This window comes from Xyrauchen texanus, chromosome 49 (assembly GCF_025860055.1).
Source record: "Xyrauchen texanus isolate HMW12.3.18 chromosome 49, RBS_HiC_50CHRs, whole genome shotgun sequence".
NCBI classification, from domain to species: domain Eukaryota; kingdom Metazoa; phylum Chordata; class Actinopteri; order Cypriniformes; family Catostomidae; genus Xyrauchen; species Xyrauchen texanus.
The window spans coordinates 531,501-556,500 of record NC_068324.1 but is presented as its reverse complement, the minus strand read 5'-3'; the positions used below and the strand labels follow the sequence as shown (position 1 = coordinate 556,500).

The window sequence follows — 25,000 nt, the reverse complement described above, 5'->3', positions numbered from 1 at the left end:
GAGAGTTAAGATCACACAAGTGTGAGAGATAGATAGAGAGTGTGTGTGTGTGTGTGTGTGTGTGTACTGTGTGAGTGTGTACTGTGTGTGTTTTCAGGTAGAGTGGAAATGTGCCTACGGCTGCTGACTTCATCAAGTTTCTCATTCTCATTCCGAGCAGGAATATGAAAAGAGAATATTTACTGAATTCCTTCGCCAGATTTTTCTCAGCCGAGACTAAACCATCACTGCAGCGTTACATAATCGACAGCTCTATTAATAATGTGTGTGTGTTCAGACTGTTGGCTGAAATAGATAGAGTTCCCTTTTATAGACTTGGAAAATGTTTATTTATTCATTATTATTAGTATTTTGTCTCTGCGTACAGGAACATATGGAGCTGTAATAGTTTGTAGACTGCTGGCAACACTTAAGGCCTTTTCACATCAGAGGCGACACGATTATGCAAAGCGACTCGCCAACCCTTTAACATAGAAAGTGAAGCGAATGTTATCTGTTTGCACATTCACCCATGTACAATACAAGTATTGTCCCCAATTCTGGTTGAAGTTTTTAATTGGATTTTAGAAAAAGGGGAGTGGCCACAAACGTTAAGATTAAGAAACATGGAACTCTTCCATTATATCAGTAATGCCATTAGAAGGAGAAACAGTGTTCGTCCTACAGACCGATATCTCTTTTAAATGTAGATTAAAAGTTTCATCAATAACAATGTGGCAGGGCGGAGGGAGGGGCCGGGTCGTGATCCTACACACCCGGTCCCGTATTAGGCTAATCAAGCCTTGAGAGCGATAAAGGTCGACTGCAGAGGATCGTGCGGGAGAGAGAGATCGTTAGCGGACATGTCCGTCATGTGTGTGTTTATGCTGTCTTTTAAGTTTATCATTAAAACTATTATTTATATTGTCAAGCCGGTTCTCGGATACACCGTCGCATGGTCCTCGATCACTTCTCCACCCTCTCTGGCGGACGACAGCCGCTGCTCCCCGGGCGGAGTGGAGTCAGACTCACGACCCCCAGCAGTCAGAAGGCCCCTCCGCGTTCTCAGCGACTCGTGGGGACACTTGTTAAAAGATGATTTGTCCTCTTTATCTTTAGTAAGCACGTTTAATACATTTACCTTTTAAATCACAATCTGAATAATCGATTAAGAGCGATTAAGAGTGTGTGAGTGTGTGAGTGTGTGTGTGTGTGTGTGTTTGTATATATGTGTGTGTGTGTGTGTGTGTGTGTGTGTGTGTGTGTGTGTGTGTGTGAGAATGTGTTTTGTGTCTCTGTGTGTGTGTATGTGTGTGTATATAATTGTGTGTGTTTGTGTGAGTGTGTGTCTGTGTGTGTATGTATATATGTGTGTGTTTGTGTGAGTGTGTGTGTGTGTGTGTGTTTGTATATGTGTGTGTGTGTTTGTATATATATATATGTGTGTGTGTGTGTATATATGTGTGTGTTTGTGTGAGTGTGTGTGTGTGTGTGTGTGTGTGTGTGTGTGTGTGTGTGTGTGTGTGTGTGTTTGTATATGTGTGTGTGTGTTTGTATATATGTGTGTGTTTGTGTGAGAGAGTGTGTGTGTGTGTGTGTGTGTTTGTGTGTTTATATATATATGTGTGTGTGTGTATATATGTGTGTGTTTGTGTGAGAGTGTGTGTGTGTGTTTGTATATATGTGTGTGTGTTTGTATATATATGTGTGTGTGTGTGTTTGTGTGTTTATATATGTGTGTGTGTGTTTGTGTGTTTATATATATGTGTGTGTGTGTTTGTGTGTTTGTATATATGTGTGTGTGTGTGTGTTTGTGTGTTTATATATATATGTGTGTGTGTGTGTGTGTATATATGTGTGTGTTTGTGTGAGAGTGTGTGTGTGTGTTTGTATATATGTGTGTGTGTGTGTGTGTGTGTTTGTATATATGTGTGTGTGTGTGTGTGTGTGTGTTTGTGTGTTTATATATATGTGTGTGTGTGTTTGTGTGTGTATATGTGTCTGTTTGTGTGAGAGTGTGTGTGTGTGTGTGTTTGTGTGTGTGTGTGTGTTTGTATATATATGTGTGTGTGTGTTTATGTATATGTGTGTGTGTTTGTGTGTTTATATATGTGTGTGTGAACAGCTTGAGTAGTGCATAAAGAATGGAGCGAGCAGATCTTGATGAAAACACACATATGGGGTGTGTGTGATGTTGGCTGTCACACGAGCAGCTTTATTCCAGGCAGAAGCAGAACTCGTTAATTGACTTCATTATTGAGGAGGAGTCGTCAGCCACTCCAGATGGAGAACATTGTGAGTGAGGACGAGGAAAGTGTTTAGATTGACTGTTGGGCATCTGGACCTGAGACTCGTGGTGTTTGAACTGCTTGGAACAGTTCACCCAAAAAGTCAGTTCTGTCGTGATTCACCCTCATTTTGGTCCAAACACAGTTGCTTTCTTACTTCCGCAGGAGGCGTTTAGCATAATGTTCCGCTGCTCTTTTATGGGTCATTTTCTAGACTTTTTCTTAAGTGGATTTGATTGTGATGTATTCCAATGTGATCTCATGAGAGGATGGTCTGAGACCGTCAATCCGCGCATCTTATCACGTGACTTGTTGAGCGCGTTACCGTGGAGACGTAGCGTGTGTGGAGGCTTCACGCTATTCTCCGCGGCATCCACGCACAACTCACCACGTGCCCCACCAAGAGCGAGAACCACATTATAGCGACCACGAGGAGGTTACCCCATGTGACTCTACCCTCCCTAGCAACTGGGCCAATTTGGTTGCTAAGGAGACCTGACTGGAGTCACTCAGCACGCCCTGGATTCAAACTCACGACTCCAGCGGTGATAGTCAGCGTCCATATTGTATGTTTTAGTGTCTGTCCAAACGTACAAACATGTATGTTTAAATGTCACAGATATAAAGGTACAAATATCTGTGTATATTAATGAGATCAGGCTGTGAATTCAACGAATATTGAGTCACATTTCAGAAAACAATCGACCGAATACATTCGCAAATTAATCAACTGAATCATTGACAAAACTCGACAATGTCATTATTAAATGTCATTGAACAATATTTACTGAGTTATCTGTTATTTTGTAGAGGAGGGTGAAAATGACCATTTCCGCCAAGGATTTTGGAGCAAAACTACAGGTCAAAAAATCACCCTTAGGAAGGTGTCTGCATTTTTATTTTACTTTTATTCAAAGATAAGTAGCTATATTATTAAAATCAGCTGACTTCAGCACCTCTTGTTGTATTGTATGCCAATGGCGTGTGTCCAAAAATGGGAAAAAGCACTTTTTTCGTGTAGATTTTCCAAAGTTGTAGTGGCTATAACTCTAGAAGTCTTAAAGGTATCTTAAAACCCTTTGGGATACTGCTTCAGAATAAACTTCTCTCTTTGTATGTCCATTTTTAAGGCCCTATATGGTGGATTCCCAGAGATATGAGACTCTCAATATGGCTCCATGCGAAAAATTGACCCATTTTCAATGGTGGAAAACCAAATGTGGGTCACATGGTATGAAGCTAGTTTATCATGTCCAACAAAATGAAGAAATCCGAAGTACAAATAATGTGGAAACTTGAAATGTATCTTTATTTATTCACATAAAAATATTACTGCGTCATTCCGGTTAGCATTCTCTCTTTTTCTCACTTTGAGCGCTGGATTAGCGCAGCGGTGTGTTGCTTTGATAAAGGAGAAGAGCTCGTGTCTTCCTCTCATTCAGCTCGACATTGTTCTGTGTGTGTGAGTATCTCTGTATGTCTCAGACACACTCGTCTCGTCGTCTCTCCTCCATTAGTTAACAAACAGATGGTCGTGCTGTTCTGTCAGATATCTGCGCTTCAATATCCGCTCTGACATTTCAACAAACGCTCGACGAATCAGAATTGCGCTGCTCATTTGATCCGTTATCACCTGTGAGCGCCTTTCTCTCTCTCTCGGGGCAGATGATGGAGGGGTAGGTGAGGAGGGGGCAACACAACACAAAAGCCCCACGTCTCGCTGTGAGAGGTTTCCTCTTCGTGTCCTCGGCCGGGTCATGACACTCGCTCTCTGCTACCCCCTTGATAAGACGTTGGGGATGATGGGATAGCTCAGCGTCTCTTTTTGTTATTGGTAGTCTGAACAGACATTTTTCCCAGATCTGATTAACAAATGTGAAGAGTCTTATATGTGCAGTATACTGAAGGAAGTCTGAAATCACTGGAGAGAAATGTGTACAATGTAACTGTGTCATCAATTGTGACACGCTTTAATAACACACACACACACACACACACACACACACACACACACACACACACTTCACATTTAATGAGATGCTTCTCAATGCAGGGAACACAAAGGCTTTTGGGATAGCGAGCTTTTGTCCAGATGAAATCAATTGTTAGGCTGCTGTGCTCAGATCAGCTCACTCGCACTAGTAATTAATTCAGATTACAAAATCCATTTAAAACGCCAATACTCTCTGACACACAAGCCAGTTACAATTCAGCTAATTTGATTCTGAAATCTTTAATAAATGAGCAGAATGTGTCAGATTTGATTTCACTCGGGCCAAATATTCCGTCTCGCCCCAGTCATCGTTACGTCCCGATGTTGTATTTTCACATGTTTGTTATGCTATGTGTTATACACAGGCCCAGACTGAATCTGCGGACGTTTTCTGTATTTTTTGCACTAATTTGACTGGGAAAATTTGAGGGAATTTGGGGAATGTGATGGTTCACTCATCATTTACTCACCCTCATGTCATCCCAGATGTGTTTACTTTCCTCTGCAGAACACAATTGAAGATTTTTAGAAAAATATTTCGGCTCATACAATGCAAGTGAATGGTGACTGAAATGTTAAAGCTCCAAAAAGCACATAAAGGCAGCATAGAAGTAATCCATAAGACTCCAGTGGTTTAATCCATGTCTTCAGAAATGATATGATAGATATGGGTGAGAAACAGAACAATATTTAAGTCATTTTTGGCAAGAAATTCTCCTCCCTGCCCAGTAGGGGCGTATATGCATGAAGATGAATCACAAAAAACACAAGAAGAAGAAGAATGTGAAAGTTAAAGTGGAGATTGCCTCAGCAGGGTTTCTCATCCACTCCTATAATATCACTTCAGAAGACATGGATTAAACCACTGGAGTTTTATTTATTACTTTTGTGCTGACTTTATGTGCTTTTTGGAGCTTCGAAATGTTGGCACCCATTCACTTGCATCGTATGGACCTACAGAGCTGAAATATTCTTCTACAAATCTTCATTTGTGTTCTGCAGAAGAAAGAAAGTCAAACACATCTGGGATGACATGAGGGTGAGTAAATGATGAGAGAATTTCATATTTGGGTGTACTGTCCCTTTAAATGAAGCTGAGAGTTTTACACTTTTATTCAATCAAATTAGCTAAAATATGTATTAAACAAACATGCAAAGGACGGGCATGTGCTGAACTTTTGTAAAGGACAAATGTTGCAATTTTGCAGAGATCTGAGGAGTTATTCGCATAATTCTGCTCGCGTAGATTCTGTCTGGGCATATGTAATGTTATGTTATATGATGTGTCATGTGACATTTTATGTTATCTACTGTGATGATATACAGTATCAGTATATGTTATGAGTTATGTTATATGTTATGATACATAAGTTTCTTATGTACATGTTAATGTTATATATTATGCTATTTTATATCTTATGTTATACGGTCAGTTATATATGTTTCTTATGTTATATCTTGGATATGTATATAACATGTACCTTATGTTATGATTATGTTATATGTTGTTTATGTTTATGTTGTGTTTTGGGATCATTCCTCCACATTCAGTGAGAGATTTATCTTCTCTTGTTTCTGTCTGTCTCTCGTCCGCCTCACATTCAGAGCCACAGACAGGAAGTTTCAGTGTCCGAGAGGAAGAGTCCATTACTGTCACCGTGGAAACCGAGAGCTAATCGGTAAACGCTGTCTCTGATGTCGGACATGTGATATTCCACTCGTGAACACAGCTGTCAATCAATGGCACACTGTTCTCGTGGGCAGTCAGGGGGTGTTCTCTGATTGGCCGGTTTCCTGGCTGTCTAAAACAGGTGTCACAGGTGTCACCACACTTACACCTGTTAGGAAGTAGAAACATTTTGCGAGGCCTATTCAATAAAAAAATCAATGACAGCAGCTTTAATACGGGGATGTTTATTGTGATGTGATTCAAGTGGGAGGAGCCTTCTTTGTTTACAAGTCATTGACAATCAATAAGCAAGTTTGCAATAGAAATAATAAATGTGTAGATGAGTTAAACCAGCAGTCGTTCTCTGTTCTTCATGATATCATCTGGTGTTGTGAATGCGCTCTCAGGTGGCATGACGGGTTTCGCTCGGAGGCGGGTTTCATGCATACATTATTTGATGTGTCGGGTAACCTTCACTCTCTGGTCTATACACTGTGGGGGTAAAAAGGTGAGAGCCCACCTGAGGGGTTAGAAATGATGATTTGGAAATTGCTTTAAGATGCTGTGAGACACCTGCAGAGTAAATACAGCATTAATCAATAGCAGAGAGAGAGAGACATAAGAAGCAGACAGATAGACAGATAGAGAGAGAGAGAGAGAGAGAGAGAGAGAGAGACTCGTCTACTGTGTCCCTCTACGGGCCGGATGTTTAGCACCTCCAGCGTTGAGCTGATATCGTGAAATCTCGGAATCCCGCGCGGAGGGAGGAAAGGTCACGAGCGAACACGCAAACGCTCCAGACGAGTTCACGCTGCTGTCGGGTCAGGAAAGCCCTCGACGCTTTAAACACTCTGAACAGAAGCGGAACCGCATCAGAGACTCATGAGAGAACATTTAATGTGCACATCTGACATACCTGCAGGGGATCAGGAGAAAATAACCCCTCTATAAATAGAGCAAAGTATATGATGGACCACACATGAAATCAATAATGTGTAGCTGGCAACCACTCGAACATTCTTCTGAGTTATGATCGTAGTAAAACACACAATGATGCAGGATTTAAAGGAGCATTCTGGGTAATTTATGTCTGTGGCATGCTGTTGTTTATCCAGCTTGATCTCATGAATATTACGTGACTGTGGTGACATTTTGCAAACTGTTATTGCGCGCTTCATGACACGTATCGCAGCAGTTCTGAGGTGAAATGTCCACTGTGTGGTGCTAAAAGCGAGATATATGTTCTCCCAAACAAACGTCCTCTGTGAGGCGCTAAAAGCGAGTTATATGTTCCCCCAAACAAATGTCCTCTGTGAGGCGCTAAAAGCGAGTTATATGTTCTCCCAAACAAATGTCCTCTGTGAGGCGCTAAAAGCGAGTTATATGTTCCCCCAAACAAACGTCCACCGTGTGGCGCTAAAAGCGAGTTATATGTTCCCCCATACAAACGTCCACTGTGTGGCGCTAAAAGCGAGTTATATGTTCCCCCAAACAAACGTCCACCGTGTGGCGCTAAAAGCGAGATATGTTCCCCCATACAAACGTCCACTGTGTGGCGCTAAAAGCGAGTTATATGTTCTCCCAAACAAATGTCCTCTGTGAGGCGCTAAAAGCGAGTTATATGTTCTCCCAAACAAACGTCCACTGTGTGGCGCTAAAAGCGAGTTATATGTTCCCCCATACAAACGTCCACTGTGTGGCGCTAAAAGCGAGTTATATGTTCCCCCATACAAACGTCCACTGTGTGGCGCTAAAAGCGAGTTATATGTTCCCCCATACAAACGTCCACTGTGTGGCGCTAAAAGCGAGTTATATGTTCCCCATACAAACGCCCACCGTGTGGCGCTAAAAGCGAAGTTATATGTTCCCCATACAAACGCCCACCGTGGCGCTAAAAGCGAGTTATATGTTCCCCATACAAACGTCCACCGTGGCGCTTAAAAGCGAAGTTATATGTTCCCCATACAAACGCCCACTGTGTGCGCTAAAAGCGAAGTTATATGTTCCCCATACAAACGTCCACCGTGGCGCTAAAAGCGAAGTTATATGTTCCCCATACAAACGCCCACCGTGTGGCGCTAAAAGCGAAGTTATATGTTCCCCATACAAACGTCCACTGTGTGGCGCTAAAAGCGAGTTATATGTTCTCCCAAACAAACGCCCTCTGTGTGGCTTAAAAGCGAAGTTATATGTTCCCCATACAAACGCCCACTGTGTGGCTTAAAAGCGAGTTATATGTTCTCCCAAACAAACATCCACTGTGTGGCTTAAAAGCGAAGTTATATGTTCCCCATACAAACGCCCACTGTGTGGCGCTAAAAGCGAGTTATATGTTCTCCCAAACAAACGCCCACTGTGTGGTGCTAAAAGCGAAGTTATATGTTCTCCCAAACAAACGCCCACTGTGAGGCGCTAAAAGCGAGTTATATGTTCCCCCAAACAAATGTCCACTGTGTGGCGCTAAAAGCGAGTTATATGTTCTCCCAAACAAATGTCCACTGTGAGGCGCTAAAAGCGAGTTATATGTTCTCCCAAACAAATGTCCACTGTGAGGCGCTAAAAGCGAGTTATATGTTCCCCCAAACAAATGTCCACTGTGTGGCGCTAAAAGCGAGTTATATGTTCTCCCAAACAAACGTCCTCTGTGTGGCGCTAAAAGCGAGTTATATGTTCCCCCATACAAACGTCCACTGTGTGGCGCTAAAAGCGAGTTATATGTTCCCCCATACAAACGTCCACTGTGTGGCGCTAAAAGCGAGTTATATGTTCTCCCAAACAAACATCCACTGTGTGGCGCTAAAAGCGAGTTATATGTTCCCCCATACAAACGTCCACTGTGTGGTGCTAAAAGCGAGTTATATGTTCTCCCAAACAAACGTCCACTGTGTGGTGCTAAAAGCGAGTTATATGTTCTCCCAAACAAACGTCCACTGTGAGGCGCTAAAAGCGAGTTATATGTTCCCCCAAACAAATGTCCACTGTGTGGCGCTAAAAGCGAGTTATATGTTCTCCCAAACAAATGTCCACTGTGAGGCGCTAAAAGCGAGTTATATGTTCCCCCAAACAAACGTCCACTGTGAGTGCTAAAAGAGAGTTATATGTTCTCCCAAACAAATGTCCACTGTGAGGCGCTAAAAGCGAGTTATATGTTCCCCCAAACAAATGTCCACTGTGTGGCGCTAAAAGCGAGTTATATGTTCTCCCAAACAAACGTCCTCTGTGTGGCGCTAAAAGCGAGTTATATGTTCCCCCATACAAACGTCCACTGTGTGGCGCTAAAAGCGAGTTATATGTTCTCCCAAACAAACATCCACTGTGTGGCGCTAAAAGCGAGTTATATGTTCCCCCATACAAACGTCCACTGTGTGGCGCTAAAAGCGAGTTATATGTTCCCCCAAACAAATGTCCACCGTGTGGCGCTAAAAGCGAGTTATATGTTCTCCCAAACAAACGTCCACCGTGTGGCGCTAAAAGCGAGTTTAATGTTCTCCGAAACAGATGAGGTTTATAAGGTCAATACTCAACAAAACTGACCTCCGACCCTAAACCTTTAACCTAAACCTGACCGATAGTGTCAGAAAGAGCAAATGTGAGATGAAAAACACAACTAGCGTCATTTTGGACTCATGTGCTCTTCAGGACTCGTACCCGCTCCATCACAAGTGCAACGCTCGATCAGTCGAGCACAATCTGATCACACTCGAACAAGCTATAAGTGTAGTTGATTATGTGATGCAAACGTTAAAATTAGTCATTTGCGTTAGTAAAAGTGTTTAGATGAGATAGCATTGTGTGAAGAACAGAGTGTTTATTAACTGATAATCTGCATTTTTCTCGTGATTTGTGTGAAAGTGATTAAAAGTCGTTGTCGTTGTTGTAGCGCCACTAGTGTTTGTTTCATTAGGAAACTGTCACGATACAAACAACGATTATTTTAGTATGTTTAATAACGTGATTCTATAAGACCAAGTTGCAGCTTACACAGAATTTAGTATCGATTCGTCTCAGTTTGTAAAACAGAGGGAAATTGTGTTCACAGTAAAGCAGTTGCAATACAAGTCTATGGAGCAGGTGTACCGGAGGGTTAAAAGCAGCTTATTAAAGCGCTTATAGCAATTCTTATGTACAATTATATGTGCTTTTGCTCTTTGTAGTGTATAAATATACCTTTTGAGGTGGAACCAGTGACTTCTATTCTTCTGATATAGTTTTTAAAATTCAATTAAAGTTCTATTTGTACATATTATATCATAAAACAGAAATAAATGTTTATTTGAGGGAATCCCCCTCAGCCTTGAGAGTTTGCATTACCTAACCGATTAAATGATCTTACGTAAGACATTTGATGCAAATATCGGCCCTTAAAGTAAAAGTGCATTTTTACAGGGTTTACAGATCTGTTCACTTTAGATGTACAGATCCACCAGTGTATTTCATTCCCGATCTCGAGCCGGCTCTTTTGAATCTATGTCCAGCGGGAAACACATACGCTTCCGGTGCAGTCCGATCCTGAAAGAATGATTCTAATGAGCCGTTTTTATTGCATTTACAGCACATCTATAGTCAGAATACACGTAATCTTATACTGATGCACGTTATGAATGTCCAACTCGAAATTAAATTACAACTATTAAATCCTCAAGTAGCCTAAAGTACAACACAAGACCACAAAACACAGTTTAAACTGTCTCTGGAACTGTTACTGTTTATTTAATGATAAATACATTTATGACATATTCCATCACATTTCTTGTTGGTTTGTTAGAAAGTGGAATTATTCCCCATTCATCCATTATGCATGTCTTCAGCTGCACAAGTGTACGGGGTCTTCTCATAATGTGCCACACATTGTCATCTGGAGATGGTCAGGACTGCATGCCAATCTAGCGCCCGCACTCTCTGCTTACACAGACATGCACTTGTAATCTGGGCAGTGTGTGATTTGAATTTACCCTGCTGGACATGCAGGACGTCCCTGGAAAAGACAGTGCTGGATGGCAGTGTATGCTGCTCCAAAATTTGTACTTATATTTCTGCATTAATGGTGCCCTCACAGATGCGTGAGATACCCATGCCATGGGCACTGACACACCCCTGACACATACAGACACTGGCTTCGGACCTGACGCTGATAACAGCTTGGATGGTCCTTTTACTGTTCAGACCAAAACACACAGTTCCTCTGTTCTTCTTTCCATCTCAGATGAGACTGAGTCCAGAGAAGTCGGCAGCGCTTCTGGACAGTGATGATGTACGGCTTCTCCTTTACATAGTAAAGTCTCATCTTGCATCTGTGGATGCAGCGGCGAGTGGCGTTCACTAACAAAGGTTTACTAAAGTAATCCCAAGCACATGTTCATGATATCATTACAGATGAAGGATGTTTTTTAAGACAGTGACGTCTGAGGGATCAGAGATCACACACACTCAGAAGTTGTTTTCGTTTTGCACTTTACGCAGATTTGACCAGATACCTTGAATCGTTTCACTATATTGTGCACTGTAGAGGGTGAAATCCCTAAAATCCTTCCAGTTTGTCTTTGGGGAACATTGTTCTCAAAGTGCTGGATTATTTGCTGAAGCATCACTTGGTAAATTGACACGTGTCGAATGATTCTGGCTCTTGAAGGATTAGTCTGTTTTTGAAGGCGCCTGATATACTATGACACGATTGCCTGTTTAACGTCTCCTGTTTCACATCGCCTTGTCAATCATCTGATTTGATTTAAATTAGCAATGGGTGAATATAATTATCAAATCACTCCTTTTTGTTTTTATTAGCATATTTCATACGGTCCTACGGTTCAGCGTCAGGATTCCCGCTCAAACTATGATGACGGTAGGGGAGAGAAACGTACCCCTACAGCGGGACGGGTCCTAAACTGGTGGCGGTGGGAGTCGTACTACATCATGATTGGCTGAGAAGCCGGAATTGCAAGAATTACATAATGTTACTACTAATCCTCTGAGAGAGCTATAGTTCACGCTTCCATTTCCCGCCTGTTCTAAAACACGGCTGTAATTTTCACATGTCACTGAAGACTTTGATTAGCTGGTGGATGTTTGATTAGAGTTTGATTAGAGTTGAACTGAAGTCTGCCCGGAAGGATCTTCAGGGGTTCTGAGTGAACGCCCCCGCCACAGAAAAGACTTTCTGATTAACCTTAAGACACAGTTCAATCCAAAATGGAAATTCTGTCATAATTTACTCCCCCTCGTGTTGTTCCAAACCCATATGACTTTCTCAAATCTCATTTGCCGTTTCAGAATCTCAAACTGGTCCCTGAAATGCCGAGTCGTGTCCTCACACTATTGTTTGGCTTCAGAAGACTTTGAAAAGGCCAGCATGAGGATTCTGCAGAATTAGCATTTATGTTGAGTTTTTGGATGAGATGTTGCTGTAAGTACTAGAGTAGAGCAGTTATGAGAGGAATCTCGCTCAAACAGACGCTTTCCTACAGGGAAATGTGGAGCAGATTTCCACGGCTCGCTCTCTCTCATTTCTCTCCTGCTCGGCTTTCCAATTTCACAAATCATTTGCTCGTATCCCGTGTTGTATTGGCTCCACATGTGACGGCGTTGTTGGCAGCACTGTTACGCTCCGAATGAATATAAATCCCGTCTGTCTCATTGGTTTCTCACATCCAGACCCCTGTGATGCTCTTCATGTGGGGAGTCTTTAGGGACAGAAGTGGTTTGAAGTGTTAATCATGATGGGGCGATCTAAAGACTCTTGGCAAAGCGTTTTGTAATTAAACACCTGCGGTCGTCACAGAGGAAGTACCGGACACGTCTGAGGAAGTTATACGCATTAACGCGGGACTGCGCTCATTCAGTCATCGATTCGTTCATGTTTACAGCCTGATTAGATGAAAATGACATGACTGGTGCAACATTATTGCAAATGATATTACGCAAGTCATTAAGGAACGTTTACGTTATGTTATATGAAATGTTATATGTTATATCCAATGTTATATCTTGTTATATGTTCATGTTATTATATCTTATTTGATATATGTTATGTTTTATCAGATTCTACATGTTATGATGTGTTATTTGATACGTTATATGTTATACTGTATGGCATATTACATGTTTATGTTATGATATGTTATTTGATGTTATGTTATATGCTATGTTATGTCTCATGTATTATTGCATGTGATATGTTTATGATATGTAATTTGATGGGTTATATGTTTATGCTATAAATATAACACATGCGCTAGTTCAGTCATAAAGTCATACTTTTGTTTGTCTGATAATTAAATGAGTGATTTGTTGATTTATTTGTTGAAAGTTTATTCATTAATAGGTTTATTCAGTAATCACATCTACAGCCTGATTTCATGAAATGTCGTGACCGTGGCAACGGATGGTTGTTCAGGGGTTCGTAGCCGCTCTGAGTGCAAACGTTCACTCTGTTGCACTAAAAGCGAATGGAAAGTTTTGGCCACAGTAAATCGTTATGTGTTTTTAACTCTGTTTTTACTCTATAGACACAAGCGTCAGTCCTCTCAGGCCCTCTCGATGGATGATCAATATTCATTTGTGTGTGTGTTTGTGAATCGATGGGTTAGTCGATGCGGCGCTCTACAGGTGCTGCGGTCACAGCGATGTGTTCGATTCGTGGCCTCTCATGACACTAAATGAGTCTGAGCTGCACTGAACTGTTTTACATGTCGTTTCAAAGTAAGTTCACATCAACTGCCTTCCGGAAAGCTCATGTTGATGTTTTCTGTCCTGAAAAGTCCAGCGGATGTTGTGTTTTGGATGACGGTGCCCCAACGGGTTTAGTGACTACCAGCTTAACTTCTGGTCGTGCTGGTGAATTCACGAACTAACTCGGCATGAACCAGCCCTACAGATGGACTGTGTGTTCAGGTACACCGTCTAAACCGTTCTTGTTGCTGCGATGAAGTCATTTGGCTGGTTGTTATCGGTTTCTAGAAGTCCGAAGGTTGCCCACTCACACTGGTGCATTGTGGGTAATTAACGCCATCAACCACTCCTTAGTACAGAAGACTTTCCTGGAACACAGTTTGATGTCGTCTTTGAAATCAATGTAACCGAGCAAATCATTTTAATGATGTTTCATTCAGCTTTTGATTGACATGGCTTTCAGAACGGCGTTATATAATGTTGCGTCACTAATGGGTTTTAATAACAAGATACAGCGAGTCCTTCTGTGTCTGTGATGGAAGAAATGTCGTTTTTACAGTATTCAAATAGTTTTAAGTCTCTGTACTGTGAAATACACAGAAGCAAAAACAATCAGAAGTTTCGTCTTTCAGTTGTGTGAGACAAAGACTCTTTGTGTGACTCTGAATTAAACAATGAGCTCTTCTCACTCGTCTTTGTTCTGAGTTTGTAACCTGTAATTTATCCGTGAAGAGCCGCGAGACACAGACAGAAGACGTGATGAGAACGGCGCGGGTCTCCGGTTACAGACGTCTGATCAAACGCTGAATTAAACACAACAGCAGGTGAATAAAGCTGTTATTAATTACTTCAGGCTGAAGCACAACAGGTTTGTTGATGCCGTGAGACTTTAGGGTTTGTTTGGGCTTCAGGCCGATAACATAAACTTCAGTTTAATGGAAGATCTTATATCACGACTGAAGGGTTTATAGCCACTTACTGAAGGTGATTGAGACATAAAGACTGTCTCCGTCTCTTCCAGCATCTCTATTATTATTGCTCGTACTGATTAACCTGATTGATCAGTGTTCAGTGTGTCGTCCTGTTACAGACGTGAGGGAGCTGCACCGAGGCCCTGATGACCTTTGACCCTCCCGGTGCTTGTTCAATGTGATCGGTATGTCCAGGACTGTAATGACACTGCACTCAACAAACGTCTGGCACTATGCAAATACAGCTCATAGCATGCTAATTGCCTTCGGGGGCGTGCACTTTACAATTACAGTTTTGTAAGTTTTCACTCATAATGATTTCATAAAATCCTTCATAAGAGTTAATGAGCCACGAACCAAAGCGACAAGCTATCGGGTGAATTGCAACATGACAAACTTTAATTTGAAGCAATACAAGACCGTGTACTTGACGCCTTTAATGAGGGAGTGAACTACAATCCCATGATGCATTGCGAATTGAATAAAAAAACGATGGGAATATATAAAGCCATTGATTTAAAGTTGTCCCTATTACAATATATAGTCATTTTATTGCAGAATATTCAGATGTACACCAACAGAGCGACTCATTCACAGTGCATCATGGGAGTGGGCGGAGCTGTTTTGACGTGATGCTCTGATTGGTGGATCTCTCTTTAGAATTATGGGTAGTGTAGTTCTTCACCAGGAATTCACTATTTAACACAATCATTAAAAATAATGTTTAATATAAATTTTTTGGACCAATCAGATTTCAGAATGGGCAGGGCTACTCAATCTGACCGCACTTATGGTGCGTTCACATACAACGCGAAGAAAGTTTTTGCCTTGCATTTCTCGCACTGGTTTGACCGCTGGATTATAAATGTGTGTTTTAATCAAGTGTGCCGCACAAGCCCTCAAAAGTGAAGCCAAAATGTCTCGATCGCCCCCCCGGTGGCTGGTCCTAGTATAGGTCATAAGCCCCGCCTCCCCATGTTATTCAACGGGACGTGAGACCAACTGAACAATTAAATTACACTTCACATATCTTTTTTCCAAAGATAGTTTCTGTCATTTACTGTCGTTTCTATCACGTTGATGTCATTTCAAGTGTTTGTTTTCAAAATAAGTTTGTTTTTAGTTATTTGATGCTATAAAAACGCTGCTGTGACATCATGATTGACAGCTGTGATTGACAGGTTCTCTGAGCGAAGTAGTCACTGAAGCACCAACTGACTTTTTTTCGGGATCTTCGGAGGACTGAGGAGATTGGAGCTTTAAATTTAATATCTAAATTTCTATAATTAATTATTTCACACCGTCATAAGTCAAAAGGGGCGTGTGCTTGCGATTGATTCAGCGAGAGTGAGGGCGGGGCCTTGATTTCGCGGCTTTACTTCCTGCTCACTACTGCGCAGGTCTGGTCCCGAAATCGCAACTGCGCAGACTCAAGTCCCAAGATGTCAGCGCCATATCGGACACTGGCGGCTTCAGTTCTCACCGATGGAAAAGAGCGAAGGGGCGTCGGCCATCTTTTTTTACAGTCTATGATTTAAACTCGTGATTAACGCGAACCCGCTAGTATTCCCGCTTCTCTTCCGGAAAAGGACAGGGGGAGGGGCTTCTACAACGTGGTTCACAGTAAAGTTCAACCAATAGCTGGAATCAAGTAGACGTGCATATTTTCACGCGCATCTTCCTCGCGCACTTTCCTCCAAGCGATGTCTTTTTTCGTCCGGTCTCTGTACACGTATGACGTTGTGTCATGTATGACACACCGCTACAACAATGTTTTCATCCATTTTTCCAGATTTCTTCTGCTACTACGTCAGTACGTCAGTGACATCCGGACAATCTCAAAGCTGATAGGATTTCGCGACAACGCGTCATGCGGATTTTTACGCGAATTAAGCGATTTTGCGTGTTCGAGTCGCGCCATTCGCTTCAATTGCGCCGCCTGGCGTGAATTCGCATCTATTCGCGTCTTTGCGTTGACTTTGTATGTAATTGTGGCGTGTGAAACACTCGCTTCACGTTGTATGTATGTATGTATGTATGTATGTATGCACCATAAAGTGGTGTTCACACTTGCAGGTTTGGTTGAATTAAAATGAACTCTGATTGTTCTGTTAGTGCGGTTCATTTGAACAAGTGTGAACGCTGCATCTGAACATTGGTGCGCACCAAACAAGCGGACCGCCTGAATAGTGGGTCTCTGCCCGCTTCCAAACAAACTCTGGTGCGGTTCGATTGATATATGAACGCAACATGGACCAAAGACGTCTAAACGGACCAATAAGCAGGAAGTAATTCGCCTAATAATGACCTCAAGCACGCCTGGTTCTTCTCATCATAGGAGCGATACATTAAGTTCGGGACAGGCGTCGGAACCGCCGTCAGGCGTCCTCACAGCATATCTTCATCTGTGTGTGCAACGGAGGAATTCCTGATGCTGTTTTGAATTTTTACACATTTTATTAACTCTTCGTTTGTCCTCAGCTGGTAAAAATACACCATATATACATTTATAATATAACGAGTGTATTTCACCAGCAGCAGCAGAATTGTTTTAGATGTTCTGTCACAAAAATATACATCATAAAATCTGTCCAATCAGGTCGTGCCTTTGGTTTTATATGGTTAGGTTCGGTGTTTAAAATGCCAGTGTGAACGCTAAAGCGAACCACGCCTAAATGTATCGTTTTCATTTTTGGTCCGAATCAACAGAACCAACAGAACCGAACTACAAGTGTGGACACACTAATAGAAAGCAAGTGCATCATTTTTGTAGCGCTTTTCACAATACATTAAAGCAGCTTTACATAAATAATATTGTAATTTCCGTACTTTATTATTCAGTAAGTTAGTGAACAGGTTCATTGAAAATCATGTCTTGATGTTAAATGTTTTATAAAGATTGATAAAAGCAAGTTTATGTGTGCAGAAATCATGTATCTGTCAGGTGTCACGAGATGAACTGAACCAGGAAACTGATTGGATTAATTGAGTGTATCTGGACGAGGCGCTCCTGCAGAGTCAGAGAACAGCCACCGGCGTCGAGCTGCTGCCGTGTCTGCTGGTTAGAGAGGAAGGTTTGCTGTTTAGCCGCTCGTGTTGCTCGTGTTGTGAAAGTGACGGTCAGATTTCCCTGGTGATCTGATGGCGGTTTTATTTCCCGCCGAGTCGGGCGTGCAGGGAGCCGTTCACTCTGTCTGTCTGGCCGTGATTTATGAACTCATAACGTCTGTACAGTACCAAAGCACGAGTCATATTTTAGCTCTGACACTTATTATTGAAATGAGACATTTAGCTGGCGCGAGCGTCGGCCCGGTAACGGATACGTTAACAGCTCGCTCCCCTTCAGCGACGGGAATTACATTTTTGGGAATTTAATGGCATTTCTTGGCTAAACGCACGGCTCCTTTCACCTCTATATTGAATTGTATTTATGAAAATGTAAATTGATTCCTGGCGCTGCGGCCGAGCTGCTGATGCGTTCATCCGTTCAGTCTCCGGAGAGACGACTGGTCACTGTGGAAGTTAAAGGATATTTAAAAGGTTAGTTCAAGCACAAATGAACATTTGTGTGTATATTTACCCACCCTCATGTCATTCCAAACACACATGATTATCTTCAGTGGAGATATTAGACAGAGAGATGCTAGCGTCAGTCACCATTCACTTTCACTGCAGCTTGTTCCATATAGTGACAGTGAATGGTGACTGAGACTTCTTTTGTGTTCCACAGAGGAACGAGAGGAACATATCTTAACGATGTATTCATTCTGGAATATTCCTGGAAAGGATGCTAGTTAAACTAAACTTCAGTTATACAGTTAATTAATCGAGATGTCTTTAAGATAAGCAGATAATAAGTGCCCAACATAGATGGGAACTCCTTCAATACCGTTTAAAATAATGGCGTTTGCATTATTTTTGGCGTACTTCTACGACTTTTTGTAAACTGTGTCACTGTGATGTCATCGCGAGTAACAGATAAATATGCAAATGGTTTAAAACAAGAGAAGCACTTACGTCTGCTGCCATTTAAACTTACATTTAAAACTTAAACGATTTACTTATTTATATATTTGTAGCAAGATGTTGCTCACGATGACATCACAGTGACGTCATTTTGTTGTTTACAAGAAGTCGTAGAAGTACGCCAAAAATCGTGCAGGCGCCTTTATGCATTTTAAAGATATAAGCAATTAAACATAGTGACACTGATCGATTGTTTTTTGGCCACCCTTTATATATGGACTATATTATGTGAAAGTGTCTATTTATGTCACATAAATTCCACATTCTGATATATTGTTTCTATTGATTCTGTTGAGTTGTTGTTTATGTGCATCATTTGTTCTGTTTACACGCGTGTGTTCATTGAGTTTACGTTGATATGGTCAACAAGCGCTAAAACAGTACTGTCTCTTTAAGAATAGCGGCCGTTCAGCGCGCGTCTCTCAGAAGTGTTTCAGCTAAGTGCATCATAATGAGACGCAGGATTTCTTTACTGCGTCCGTTCTGTGTGTGATTCAAATTCATGTTTTATTTTACTTCAACGACAGACTATAAATAACAGATCTTATATTTAGACACATTCATTTAATGAAAATGGAGCTTGTCGGTAAAGTGACGTGAATGGCAGAGTTTGGACATGCACATCACACATATCCGACAAAGTAATACATTTGTTAATTTTATTTCTTTATTTCTTGTATCTTTTCTCCCCAATGTGGAACGCCCAATTCCCAATGCGCTCTGAGTCCTCGTGGTGGCGTAGTGACTCGCCTCAATCCGGGTGCAGGAGGACAAATCTCAGTTGCGTCTGAGACCGTCAATCCGCGAATCTTATCACGTGACTTGTTGAGCGCGTTGCCATGGAGACGTAGCACATGTGTAGGCTTCACGCTATTCTCTGCGACATCCACGCACAACTCACCACACGCCCCATTGAGAGCGAGAACCACATTATAGCGACCACGAGGAGGTTACCCCATGTGACTCTACCCTCCCTAGCAACCGGGCCAATTTGGTTGCTATGGAGACCTGACTGGAGTCACTCAGCACGCCCTGGATTCAAACTCACGACTCCAGCGGTGATAGCGTTAATACTCGCTGAGATACACAGACCCCCAAAGCAATTTGTTCTTAATTATTTTCATTTTTGATTATTATCAATTAGTCGATGCAGCACTAACGATTCATGATCCCTCGAATTTATGGCATCTGATCAAAACAGGAGTATTAACTGTAATAATTGTGTTTAATAACTTTGTCCTTGTAAAATATAATTTTCTACTGGATAGTAGGTTGTTAAGTTGCTATGGTGTTCTGGGTGGTTGCTAGGTGGTAACTAGTGTGTTCTACATGTTAGTTTACTGGCTGAAAACAGTCTCTGTGATATTCTGCTCTCTAGACATGACTGGAGTCCCTCCTTTAATGTAAGTCTATGGGGTTTATTATCCAGAAAGTCCAGATTCACAGTCAGTTTCATTAAAGCAGTTACAAATGCATTCAATTCTGTTTGATGCATGTTAGTGATAAATGAATCATCTTTAATTCATAAAGTTCAGTGTTGTGCAACCGCATTGAAAAGACACTCACAGAGATTCAGAGATTTGCTGTCAAAACAAGAGTTATTTATTCATCGAGGAAGATGTTTAAAGTGGCTTTCTGTGAGTGTGTGGACGAGAGAAATCCTGCTTGATTCCCGAGCTTCTGTAGATTCATGTGCAAACATTCACACACGTTCACCTGTGAGCAGATAGTCCAGGTGTTGTGCCACATGCCAGTCTGAAGTGTGATTGAGTCATGAAGGTTTTACACATGATTGCGTGATGATGTCATTAGACATGTATGATGGTTATTATTGCACTGACATGTTCTCTGGTCACATATAAGCACTGAATGAATTCTTTCCTCTGTGAATTATTCATTAAGAGCATTAAACCATCGGAAATACAAGAGACATTTAGAGACTATTTACAAGACTTTATTTTCATGTTTAATTGAATTGTGCAGAATATGTTAATATCAATATATTTCATGATTGATTTTAAGGGTGTGTTCACTTTCCATAAATTATATGTAAACCCTGAGAACATTAACCCTGCTTTTACTACAGAAACCATAGTAACCGTTGTATTATAGGAAAACCATAGTAACCACAAAAGTAACCGTGGTAACTGATTAAATGATGGTGACTCATTATATGGATACAGGGTAAACTGCACAAATATATTGGGGTGGGGTTTACTTAAAAATCCTTAAAGGAAACAGTCTTTGAAAAGTAAAATGTACAGATTTTATTTACAAGTGAAATTTACTAAAGTAAACAAATTAATATGATGACATTTTCTTCTTTAGGACTGATGATACATGATGACGCTTTGTAAAGGTAACAAACAATCACTAATAATATTTATTTTATTTATTTTAAATTAAAACTTAAATTTTTACATGTTTGACTACAAATGTAGAATTTAGTTTATGCTAAAAGTAATTTAATGTACACATAACTGAATCTTTTCTGCTATATTTTCTTCAACACAAAATAAGGTATTTTTTAGTAAAATCCATGTTTAAAAAAAAAAAAGAAAACATTTGAAAATATAAATTTTTCCAAACTGATAAAAAAGAAAAAAAAAACAAATCTAGTTTAAAAACACACATGTCCTTGTGTTTATATATATATATATATGTATATAGATAGATGGATTTTTTTAATTTATTTTTTTGGTAGAACTATTTTTATTTATTTTTTCAAATATATTTATATATATATATATATATTAGGGCTGTCAATCAATTAAAATTTGTAATCAAATGAATTACATGGTGTCCCAATAAATTAATTTATTAATATATTCATATACAAATATTCACTGAGAAAGCCCCTCATATAACAATAATGAATATATAATGATGAAATAATTATACATATATTCAGATAATTAAAATGCATTACTGTATCAGAAGATTAATTTCATCATTGATAAGATGATATAAAAAGCGTCTTTAGAACACAATGTATTGATTATTACCATATTATTGATCATAAGTCGATCATTGACACACAGTTCACAGTAATCCATTACACAAGTGAATTTATCAATCACAGATTTATTATGAGGGCTTGTTTAAGAACCGTCAATGTACACCTGCATCAGATGTGCTTGTGTAGCGTCTCGGGTGTGTTGCGTCATAAACATACATTATTAGTTCACTGTGTCATTAACTATAATTTAATACTCAATCTTTAAACACATCTTGAGATCTCTTAGTTCAGATTTGAGCTCCATCGAGTGTTTAAACACAAGAATGTAACACATGTTTGTGTTGTTCCGCTGAAGTGTTTCTTCACTGTATAAACTGTGTGTTGCTCATACAGCTGAAGTGTCACTTACTGCCCCCTGGAGTAAACAGGTGGTACTGCAAGCATTCCTCAGGTATCTTCCTTATTATGGTGCGATTATTTGCGTAATTTTTTTTCAACGTGTTATATTTACTAAAATGAATCACACTGAATTAACGTGTTCAATTGTGACAGCCCTAAAATATATATTTATTTTTATTTTTTTTATTTTTTTTTTACAGATATGCATTTTTAAGTTATGAATATCAAGATGTTTTCTCAGGGTTGCACCACCTGTCTTTGATTTGGTGGATTTTTCCAAAATGAATCATATTTTTAAACAATTGTTTCCCTGCTTAAGAAATATTAATAAAAGATTAATTTGTTTTACTCATGCAAACATCTCTCTCTCTCTCTCTCTCTCTCTCTCTCTCTCTCTCTCTCTCTCTCTCTCTCTCTCTCATGAATTTCATCTTTAAATGAGATTTATTTGACTGTATTTGGACAGTAACACCACATGACATGTTTGACTTTCAATATCAAAATTATATCTGTCTAACATTTAGGGAAGTATATACTGTACAGTAGGTGAGAATGTAATCCAAATATAGATCCCTAATGTTTGCTTGAGCTGTGTCTGTTGCCTCAGTGCAGGAATAATGATCATCCACATCCTTAATTGGGATGAATGACTCCATCTCGCTCTCGTTTAAACAATAAGGAGGACACCTCCATCCTCCCCTCCGCCTCTTTCAAACGGTTTCTGTTCATTCTGAGAGCGGAGCAGCAGATCGAATGCTTCAGATCTGCTCATTTATCTGGCCGCCTGTCATAATCCACGAGCACGCTCGTTTATCTGCCCCGCTCCTTTGTTTCCCCGTCGCTCTGCTCCGTGAATCTGTCCCGCAGACAAAACAGAGGCTTCCAGAAAGCACCTTTAAAACAGCAGTGTGGGCTAATTATACCAGGACACTTCATAACCAGCTCCAGGGGCTGTTCAACGCCTTTTAAATGCTGATTGGTGGCGAGGGGTGTTCAAGCGAGTAAACTTTGTGTTGATTTCAGGGTTTCTCTCGGCTGGAAAAGTGGCCTACTTTACCATACAGGTGATTAATGCCAGGCAGCTTATAGAAATACAAAAGTGCCATCAGTTTAATTATTGTCTAGTAAATAACGCTGACAACCACTTACAATAGAAGTCAATAGTGAGATTCACTGAATATTTACATCTTCATTGAAACATTTACAGCGCGTTATAAAGGAAAGTTTGTAATCGCTTCATTATTCTGAAAGCTGATGGAATGAATGTCTCTCACTAAACAAATGTTTTTTGAAGGGGATTCTCAAATACAGAAGGAATATTGTGCAGGATATGATATAAATGGTGATTGCGCACATCTCAAGATTGTTAGAGGGTTTTTTTATTTTCTCACGTACGTCGCAATCAAATATGTTTTCTAAATGATTCTTTAAGTGTTTCTCACAGGCCGCTGCTGGATGATATAATGCGAGTCATTAATAGCCAATCAGACTCCTGCGTGATGCAATCTGCTCAATTCATTCTGTGAGAGTTTAATGACAGATTACTGATGAACAGACACAGAGATGCAGCCGCTGTGAGTGAACTGCCCCTCAGTGCTATTACTGCTTTTTTTAATTACTGCTATTGTCATGCTCCGTTGTTTTGATCATAGCTCATAATCTGTGTTTGTGTGATTACTGGGGGATTTTGACATGAATCATCATTTACTCACCCTTATGTTCTCCCACACTTGTAGAACTTTCTGTCTTCTGAGATGTTAGGCAGAATGTTCAAGCTGCTCTTTTCCATACAATGAGTGTGAATGGGGACTGATGCGGTCGGTTGCATGAAGATACTAATTTGCTTTCTCACGTCACTAGCTTTAAATATGCAACTTTCGACAAGTTTACACAGTGGCTGAAGTAAAGCACACGGATGCTAGCACAGAAGTGCACATTAAGTGCAGGTTAAGTGCAAACCGATGTTTTTTCGGCTGGTTCTTGAATGTTGAGTAGGTAACAGCAGATCGTGAGGAGGTTGGAAGTTCATTCCATCACAGTGGAACAGAGAATGTAAAAGATTGTGAAATAGACTTTGAGCCTCTTTGTGATGGGACCACCAGTCTTTGCTCGTTCATAGACCTGGAGAAGTAAATTGAAATAAGTGGGTGTGGGTCCATTGGCTGTCCTGAAGGCCACAGTCAAAGACCTGAATTTGATGCGGGCAGATATTGGTAGCCAGTGGAGTGAAATCAAGAGTGGGGTGACATGACTGCTGCATTCTGGACCATTTGCAGTGGCTTAATTGTGTTAACTGGAAGGCCAGCCAACAGAGCATTGCAGTAGTCCAGTCTTGAAATGAGCAGAGCTTGGACCAGAGATCATCTGCGTAGCAGTGGTAGGAAAAGCCATGTGCCTCAACAACCAAACCGAGTGATATTGTGTACATTGAGAAGAGAAGGGGTCCAAGTACTGATCCTTGAGGAACACCAGTGGTCAGTTGGTGTGTCTTGGACACCTCTCCTCTCCTGGAGACCTTGAACGATCTGCCAGTGATATATGACCCAAACCATCCAAGTGCAGTTCCTGTGATGCCCAGGTCAGAGAGGGTGGACAGTAGGATCTTGTGTTTCACTGTGTCAAAGGCAACAGGCAAGTCAAGGAAGATGAGGATGGATGATAAGGTAGGCTCTCGCCAGTCACAGGGTTTCAGCTACTCACAAGAGGGCAGTCTCTGTTGAGTGTCCTTTTTTGAAGCCAGACTGACATCTGTCAAGTAGGTTGTTCTGTGAGAGAAAAGTAGACAACTGGTTGAATACGACGCTCTCAAGAGTTTTAGACAGGAAGGGTAGTAGTGAGACCAGTCTGTAGTACATTTACATTTATGCATTTGGCAGACGCTTTTATCCAAAGTGACTTACAGAGCCCTTATTACAGGGACAATCCCCCCGGAGCAACCTGGAGTTAAGTGTCTTACTCAAGGACACAATGGTGGTGACTGTGGGGATAGAACCAGCAACTTTCTGAGTACCAATGTATTATACAGAGCCCTTATTACAGGGACAATCCCCC

General features: G+C 40.8%; 1 protein-coding gene across 1 annotated transcript in view; it reads left to right on the top strand.

Moving 5' to 3' along the window:
• The window catches only part of LOC127640475 (PDZ domain-containing RING finger protein 4-like), a 56,166-nt gene that overhangs the window by 10,823 nt on the left and 20,343 nt on the right, over positions 1-25,000 (top strand).